Source organism: Petaurus breviceps, unplaced genomic scaffold (assembly GCF_028583685.1).
Source record: "Petaurus breviceps papuanus isolate PSGF00001 unplaced genomic scaffold, PetGlider_PUasm1.0 90977, whole genome shotgun sequence".
In the NCBI taxonomy this organism is placed as follows: domain Eukaryota; kingdom Metazoa; phylum Chordata; class Mammalia; order Diprotodontia; family Petauridae; genus Petaurus; species Petaurus breviceps.
The window spans coordinates 27,770,117-27,777,149 of NW_027187391.1; the positions used below are offsets into that span (position 1 = coordinate 27,770,117).

At 34.4% G+C, this 7,033-nt stretch overlaps 1 pseudogene; it reads left to right on the forward strand.

Annotated features, from left to right (window-relative positions):
- The first annotated feature begins 5,339 nt into the window (after positions 1 to 5,339).
- On the forward strand, positions 5,340 to 5,429 carry LOC138153384 (U6atac minor spliceosomal RNA; annotated as a pseudogene).
- The last annotated feature ends 1,604 nt before the right edge of the window (positions 5,430 to 7,033 follow it).

The window sequence follows — 7,033 nt, forward strand, 5'->3', positions numbered from 1 at the left end:
ATACCTATTTTCATGATTGTGGCAGTCTACTGAGGTAACAATAAAATAAGAATACTAGAGCATTAAAAATAAAGTGCTATGCTCAGAAAGCCCAAGGATAAGCTACTATAGGAAGAAGTATATGAAATAAAAGTTGTATGGGAAGTAGGAGGTGACAGCTGGAAGATACAGGTGGCTAGATGGCATAATGGATAGAGTGCCAGGCATGAAGTCAGGAATACCTGAGTTTAAATATGGTCTCATAAACTAGCTCTGTGACCCTGGATGAGTCATTTAACCCTGCTTGCCTCAGTTTCCTCATATAAAAAGTGAGCTGGAGAAGTTCAAACTACTGAAGTGTCTTTGCTAAGAAAACCCTAAATGGGGTCATGAAGAGTCAGATATGACTGAAATGACTGAATAGCAACAGCTATAAGACAGTCCTAGAGAAAGTGCAGGGGATTCACTGGATCAAGGACATATGTAGGGAGAGTCTCAATAAGGGATTCTTCTGTGATGAGAGGGAAGGAAGAGAGAGGAGGTGATGCTATTGAAAAAATTTAAGGAATGGAGGAGGGGAATTGAAACGATGGGTTCTCAGTTTTTTTCAATAAAATAGGAGACTAGGTTATGCATTATTTGGAGTGGGCAGTAAATAACAAAAGGATAGAAGAAAATATTTGAAACAATTGCTTCAGGGGATAAGATGGATAAAGTTAGAATGATGATAAAACAGTAATGATAAACCAATTTAGCTTATGTACAGTGAATTTATAGTGGATGGAATTGGCTTTATTCTGTGATTTGGCATGGTACTAGTGCTCTGAGCTATCCTGACCATTATGCAATGGTAGATGAATCACTTAGGAAATTATGAGACTAAATTCTTTTAATGTCCGCCAATATGGCCTCGATAAATATTATGCTTTTTTCCTTCTATCTTATTCAACAATCTTCATTTGTCTTTTCATTGTGAATGTTGGACCACTGTTTATTAGAAACTACTAGTGACCTTTCCTCTGGTTTACCCCAGTTTTTCCCTTTTCATTTGAAAAAAAATTCCCCCTGGCTCACTGGATAGTTCGTTTCAGTTACCATATCACTTCTGTTTCTATTTTAAAATATGATTCCCATTAGATCAGCGAGTCCTGGCTAGAATAGTTTTCTACAAGGCTCCCTTTTTACATGTTTTATCTATTGCATTGCTAAATGGATTGTGATGATTGTTGAAGTACCAAGTCTAGTTTGAGAAAAGCTCCATAAATAGCATCTTCCAAAAAGAAAAAGCCAACTATTAAATACTGTTAGGAATAACTTGCTGGTATTTGAAGAATAGATAACTTAAAATAGTATTATGAGTAAGTATTTTATTAAGATATGGCATTTAAACTTTGGGCCATTTATAAATACCCAGCACATAGTAGGTACTGAATAAATGCTTAATAATCAGCTATTTGTTGGATAAATTAAAAGATGATTCTCAGCTAAAGCATAATTTCTATCTTTTTATTCCCTCTTTTTATGATAATCAAGCTTTTAATTTAGGTATCCAGTTGAAAGACCCAAAATAGAAGACATTTTTCTTTGACATATGTTCACCTTACTGTTTGCAGTTGACACTATAGTTTCTGTAATTCTCTGGACTGGGCTATTTGGGTCAGAGTTTTAGAATATTATTATAAAATAAAGAGGCCAAGGTTGTGACTTCAAAAAAGGGAGTTGATGATGGGGTTTTAATTTGGGAATTATCTATAAATAGATGGTAATATTAACAACATAGGAGTTTAGTTATGAGAGTGATTAAGCATACCTCTCTCTCACCTGCTCTTTCTTGTTCCTTTCTCCCTCTCCCCTTTTCCCCCTCTGTCCCTCTCTTTCTCATATGTCTACATATACCACATATATATGCATTATGTATGTATATACATATATACTTATATATGTGTATAATGTATGCACATATATTTATATAGCTAGTATTTATGTAGTACTTTAAGATTTTAAGAATACATTACCAATGTGTTGGCAATATGTTGGTTTCTTCTGCTTAATTCATTTTATTATTATGGGGGAAAGTAATATAAAGTGGGGTCATTGGGGAATGATGATATAGGGAAAAACAGGTAATATTTTAAACTGTGAGAATAAATGTTTAACAGTAGAGAGAATATAGAAAGAGAGATGAGAAAAAAATAGAGGACAGACTCTTTGGTAATACCACAAGAAAGAGGACCAAAATCAGATAACAAAGGAAAAATAGAAAAGTAAATGTGGAACTGAATGTTGTAAACTAAAAGTAAGCAAATAAAATTTTAAAAATAAAAAAAGAAAGAAGGAAATTTAAAAAATAGAGAAGTGATGACTAAATTAATGAATGAATGAAAACATTTATTAAATATTTTCTATGTCCCAGACATTGAACTAAATGTTGGGCATACAACTTCAAAAACAAGATAGACTATGGACTAAAGATAGTCACATCCTACTTGGAGTAAACCACCAGGAGGAAATCATTGGAGAATGAAGTCTTTGAAGCTAAGAAAAGATGTAGTAGTGAGTTTCCAATGATCAGCATTGTCAAAAGCTGAAGAGAGTTTCACAGAGCTTTTTGATGAAGCAAAGAAATGGAAACAAAATGTGAGTGCCCATTAACTGGCCAAGAACAAAACACTGCAGGAATATAACGGAACATTATTGTTCCATAAGAAGTGTTGAAAGAGAGATCAGGCCTGTACAACATATGGCCCTCGGGCTGCCTGTAACCCACCAAAGGAGTTCCGGCAGCCTGAAAAAAATGTAGAGGATATAAAAAAAGGTAAAAATGTGCTTTGTCCTTGCCCACTTAACCCGCCTTCCACTGGTCATTATTGTGCCCATCATGTAACTTGGCAGATGGGTTGCCACTGTGCAATCTCTCCTGTTTGTCATATGACCATGGCAGCCAACCATTGTCAGTCTCTAGTCTGAGAGGAGCAAGAGTTGTATCTTTTTGCTGTGTTTTCGGTCATTACTGGCACTGAACAGGGAAAAAGTGAGTAGAGCCACACACCAATGCAACAGATGCCTTCTATGTGATGAGCGGCAATAATGTAAGGGCTTCTTCCCCTCCCTTGCTATGCAGCGGCTCTCCAGGTCACAGGAGTGTCTGGAACTCTCTCCAAGGTCAGTCACTCAGTTCTGTATTTCTTTGTATGTGAGCAGTTGCTGTGGAGACTTTTTGGTTCTAACATTAAAGTTTTTGGGGTGACTGCAAAATGGGTAATAAAAAGAAACAGAAGACTGAATCAGAACATAGAGTGTTTAATCTGGAGTGGATAAATAGATATTTGTTTACTTGCATCAGAGACAAAATATTGTGCCTTCTTTGCTGAGAAGTAATAGCCATTCTGGAGGAATACAATCTTCATTGTCATTTTGAATCAAAACATCCTGACTTAAGCAAATTGAACACCAATGAAAAGCAAACTAAAGAGTCCAAATTGTTGAAAAATCTTAGTTGGGAACAATGGATTTCAAGAAAGTAAACTCAGAAGATGAGGCAGTTACTAAAGGTTAGTTTTCATATTTCTGAAGATTCTGATTTCAAGCACAATTCCAAGGTACAATAAACTGATTGCTGACAGAAGTGTACTATGTCTCATTAACTAAATGTAAACAGTAAGAAAACCTGAAAAATATATTAAAACTTGTACTGTTAGCAAAGTAATTTTTTGAACATTAATGTAATCTCATGATAAAAATCTTAAGAAATAAGTGTAATTAATTGATAGCAATTGAAATTTTCCCTTTTTAAATATGGTTTATTTGAAAAATAATTTAATCATTAATTACACCTTTACTTGGAAAGTGAACTGCTAAAAACCTATCTGTGGCCTAAAGAAGTTTAACCTATTTTAATTTTGGCCCCTTCCTACTGCCACGTTATGCAGATCTCAGATATCTGGAAAATTTGCATGAAATGATGCAGAGGAATGTGAGCAGAACCAGCAGAACAATTTGTAAAATGACTACAATAAAGTAAAGGAAAACAGCTCTGAAAGACTTAAGACATCTGATCAATGCAATCACTAATCACAACTCCAGAAGACTGATGACCAAGAATGCTTTCCATTTCTTGACACATGAACTAAAGGTGCAGAATGAGATATGCATTTTCCATTGCTAAACATGTTTGAATTCATTTTGCTTCACTATATATGTTTGTTTCAAGCAAAGGTTTTTATTTCAGAGAGCAAAGAACTGCGAAAGAAAGTGTGTAGGTAGTATTAGTGTTTCCAAAAAAAAAAGAAAAGACAAGACTACAATCTACAGACAACTACAATCTCTCATCTCAGCTCCATGTAGCTTCTGAATGGTTTAGTCACTGTCTATAACCCATAGTGCTAGGGGCAGTGGTGATGGTGGTTCTTCTGCCAATATAACACCTAGCACACTCTCGTCCTTCACCCCCTCTTGAAACATCTCTGCTCACCATTATATCCCCATGCATATCCTACCTCACAAAAACTGTTCTCCTTTAGGTTAAGGGCAAAGCAATGCTGTCTCATTATGACACAATGCCTTTTTAAACCATGGATCATAGCAATCTAGAGTATATCTGTTTCCATCTAGCTAAACATTACGCCTAGACTGCATATCTCCTTGGTAACAAGAATTACATTCACATAGAGGAAAGTTAAAAAAAAACCACTCTACTTTAGAGACACAAACTTTTCCTCTAGCATAACCAGTATCAGATATGTGCTTTGTTATAGGGGAGGCACCTCGGTGTATATCTGTTACTTTGACTGAATAAACAATTTAAAATTCTCTTCCTCTACCCCCAACAAAGTATCATATGAAATAAATTGGTAATGTTACCTTCATTTGTGGACAGGAAATTGGGGGGTGGAGGCAATCTTACTATGAAGCACAATTAAAAATTTTAACACATAGTGGTATAGATATAAGAGAAAATACATAATTATAACTATATAAAATTAGTAAAATATTATAAAAATAATTCAGCTAGATTTTATAAAAGGAAACTATCAACTGAGGGAAATTTTTTCCATTGTCTCAGATAAATGTCTAACATCCACTTTAATAGAGAATTGACAGAAATATATGACCATGGACATTCCCCAATAGACAAATGTTAGATATGAACAAATAGGTTTTTTTTAAAGAATTATTGAAAAAAATCAGTGGCATAAATCTATAAGAAAAATTGTTCCAAATAACTAATAATAAGGGAAATACAAATTAAAGCAATTCTAAGACTTCTCTTGAACTCAGAAAATTGAAAGATGGAATTAAAAACAGAAAGAGGCAATATCAAAGGAGCTATGATAAGACAGGCACATTAATATACTATTCATGTGTCATATGAAAAGAGAGGTTAGTGCTCTCCTTGATAAAGTTGGAAGAAGTTCCAGTGACTTTATGATACACTATCAATAAAATTGTTAATTGAATTGATCTAATCATTCTGGTAAATAAAATGGAATTATGAAATAAAAATCATTAAACTGTTTATCCCTCTTTTCATAGAAATCCTACTTGAAGATTTTCCTTCAGGGAGGTCAAATATGTTTGAATATACATGAAAATATTCAAAGAAACACTTTTCTGTCATAGATAAAAATTAAAAATAAAGTACATACTCATATTAAAAAGTGACAGCAAATTGTGGAAAATGAATGCAATAAAATATTATAACATCATAAGAAATGATGAGAAGCAACATAACATAGTGTTGTAAATGACCGTGGAGTCAGAAAGATATGAATTCAAGTCCTCGTTCTAATATATTAGATACTGTGTAACACTGTGCAAATCACTTAAATCTCTCAGTGTTCCAGGCAACACTCTAAGACTATAATTTCAAACAGGTGCCAATCAGCATTGGTGGAGAGATTTCTCTTTTTGGGATTGCTTACACTGAAATAATAGGTCCAATCAACAGAGAAATAATTGAGGAATGTGAGGAATTCAGAGAAGCTTTGGAAGATTTACATGAGCTGACACAGAGCTATTATCAGTTGGTTTCCTAGTTGTTTAAGTTCTATACTACAATGAAATAAGATCCTCATAGGTCATTCAATTATAGTTGAAAAAAGAAAAGAAGGGAAAGGAAGCTTACTTACCTGTAGCATAGAAAAAATATTCAATAAGGATATAGCACTTAGCTTGGGCAGACATGACACTTCCCCTCTTGTTCCCATACAGAAACTTTTCTGGTCAGAAGGGCAAAGTGTGGTGATTCCAACAGTCTTAGAGCATCCAAGTATCAAGTGCCCAGATCTCCCTTTTTATGCCCTTAGGTGATAAGGAAGTCTGATGAACAGGGTCTGAGGACATGAGGAAGGGGCTTTAATGGCATGTATCTTGTGCCTGACCCACGAAGCACAATTGGGTCTTAGGGACAGTTTTGCTTCCTTTTTAGAAAAAAAGAACTACATGGAAGAATGGAGGGAAATAAAAAGATAGTAATGAATAGTGGTTTTATCACACAAACTTAGAAGCAGAAAAATAATGTACACAACGACTAAAAAACTTTAAACAAAAAGAACAGAAAAACAAAGCTGAACAAAAAAGCAAAAAAACAAAGCTGAATAATTGTAATGAAAAATCTTGGCCCCTGAGAAATGATGAAGAAATATACTTGGAGGGATGTGGAATTTTGGGTGCAGTATGTGGGGGTGTGGGGGAAAAGGTATATTCAGAAATGATTGTGAGGTAAAAACAAATGACATCAATAGAAGTTTAAGAATAATCTTAAAAACAACTTTAAAAAATCCCTCCATCTGTCTGTTTCTTCCCTTGATAATTTCTTTTAAACTTCTGTTTCCCAGCATCTGAGTTGGTTTTCTCTACATTAGAATGTATCACCTCATTTAGAACACTACACTTTAAGTGATATAGTGTTGCTACAAGTTACAGTGACCTCAGGAGTTGTTTAAATTCACTTACCTGTCATAGTCATGTTCATGTCTGAAATCACAGCATAAAATTTAATGAATTCAGTAGTGTAGTCAGTCCTTGAAGCCAAAAGACAGTGAAAATACACTTT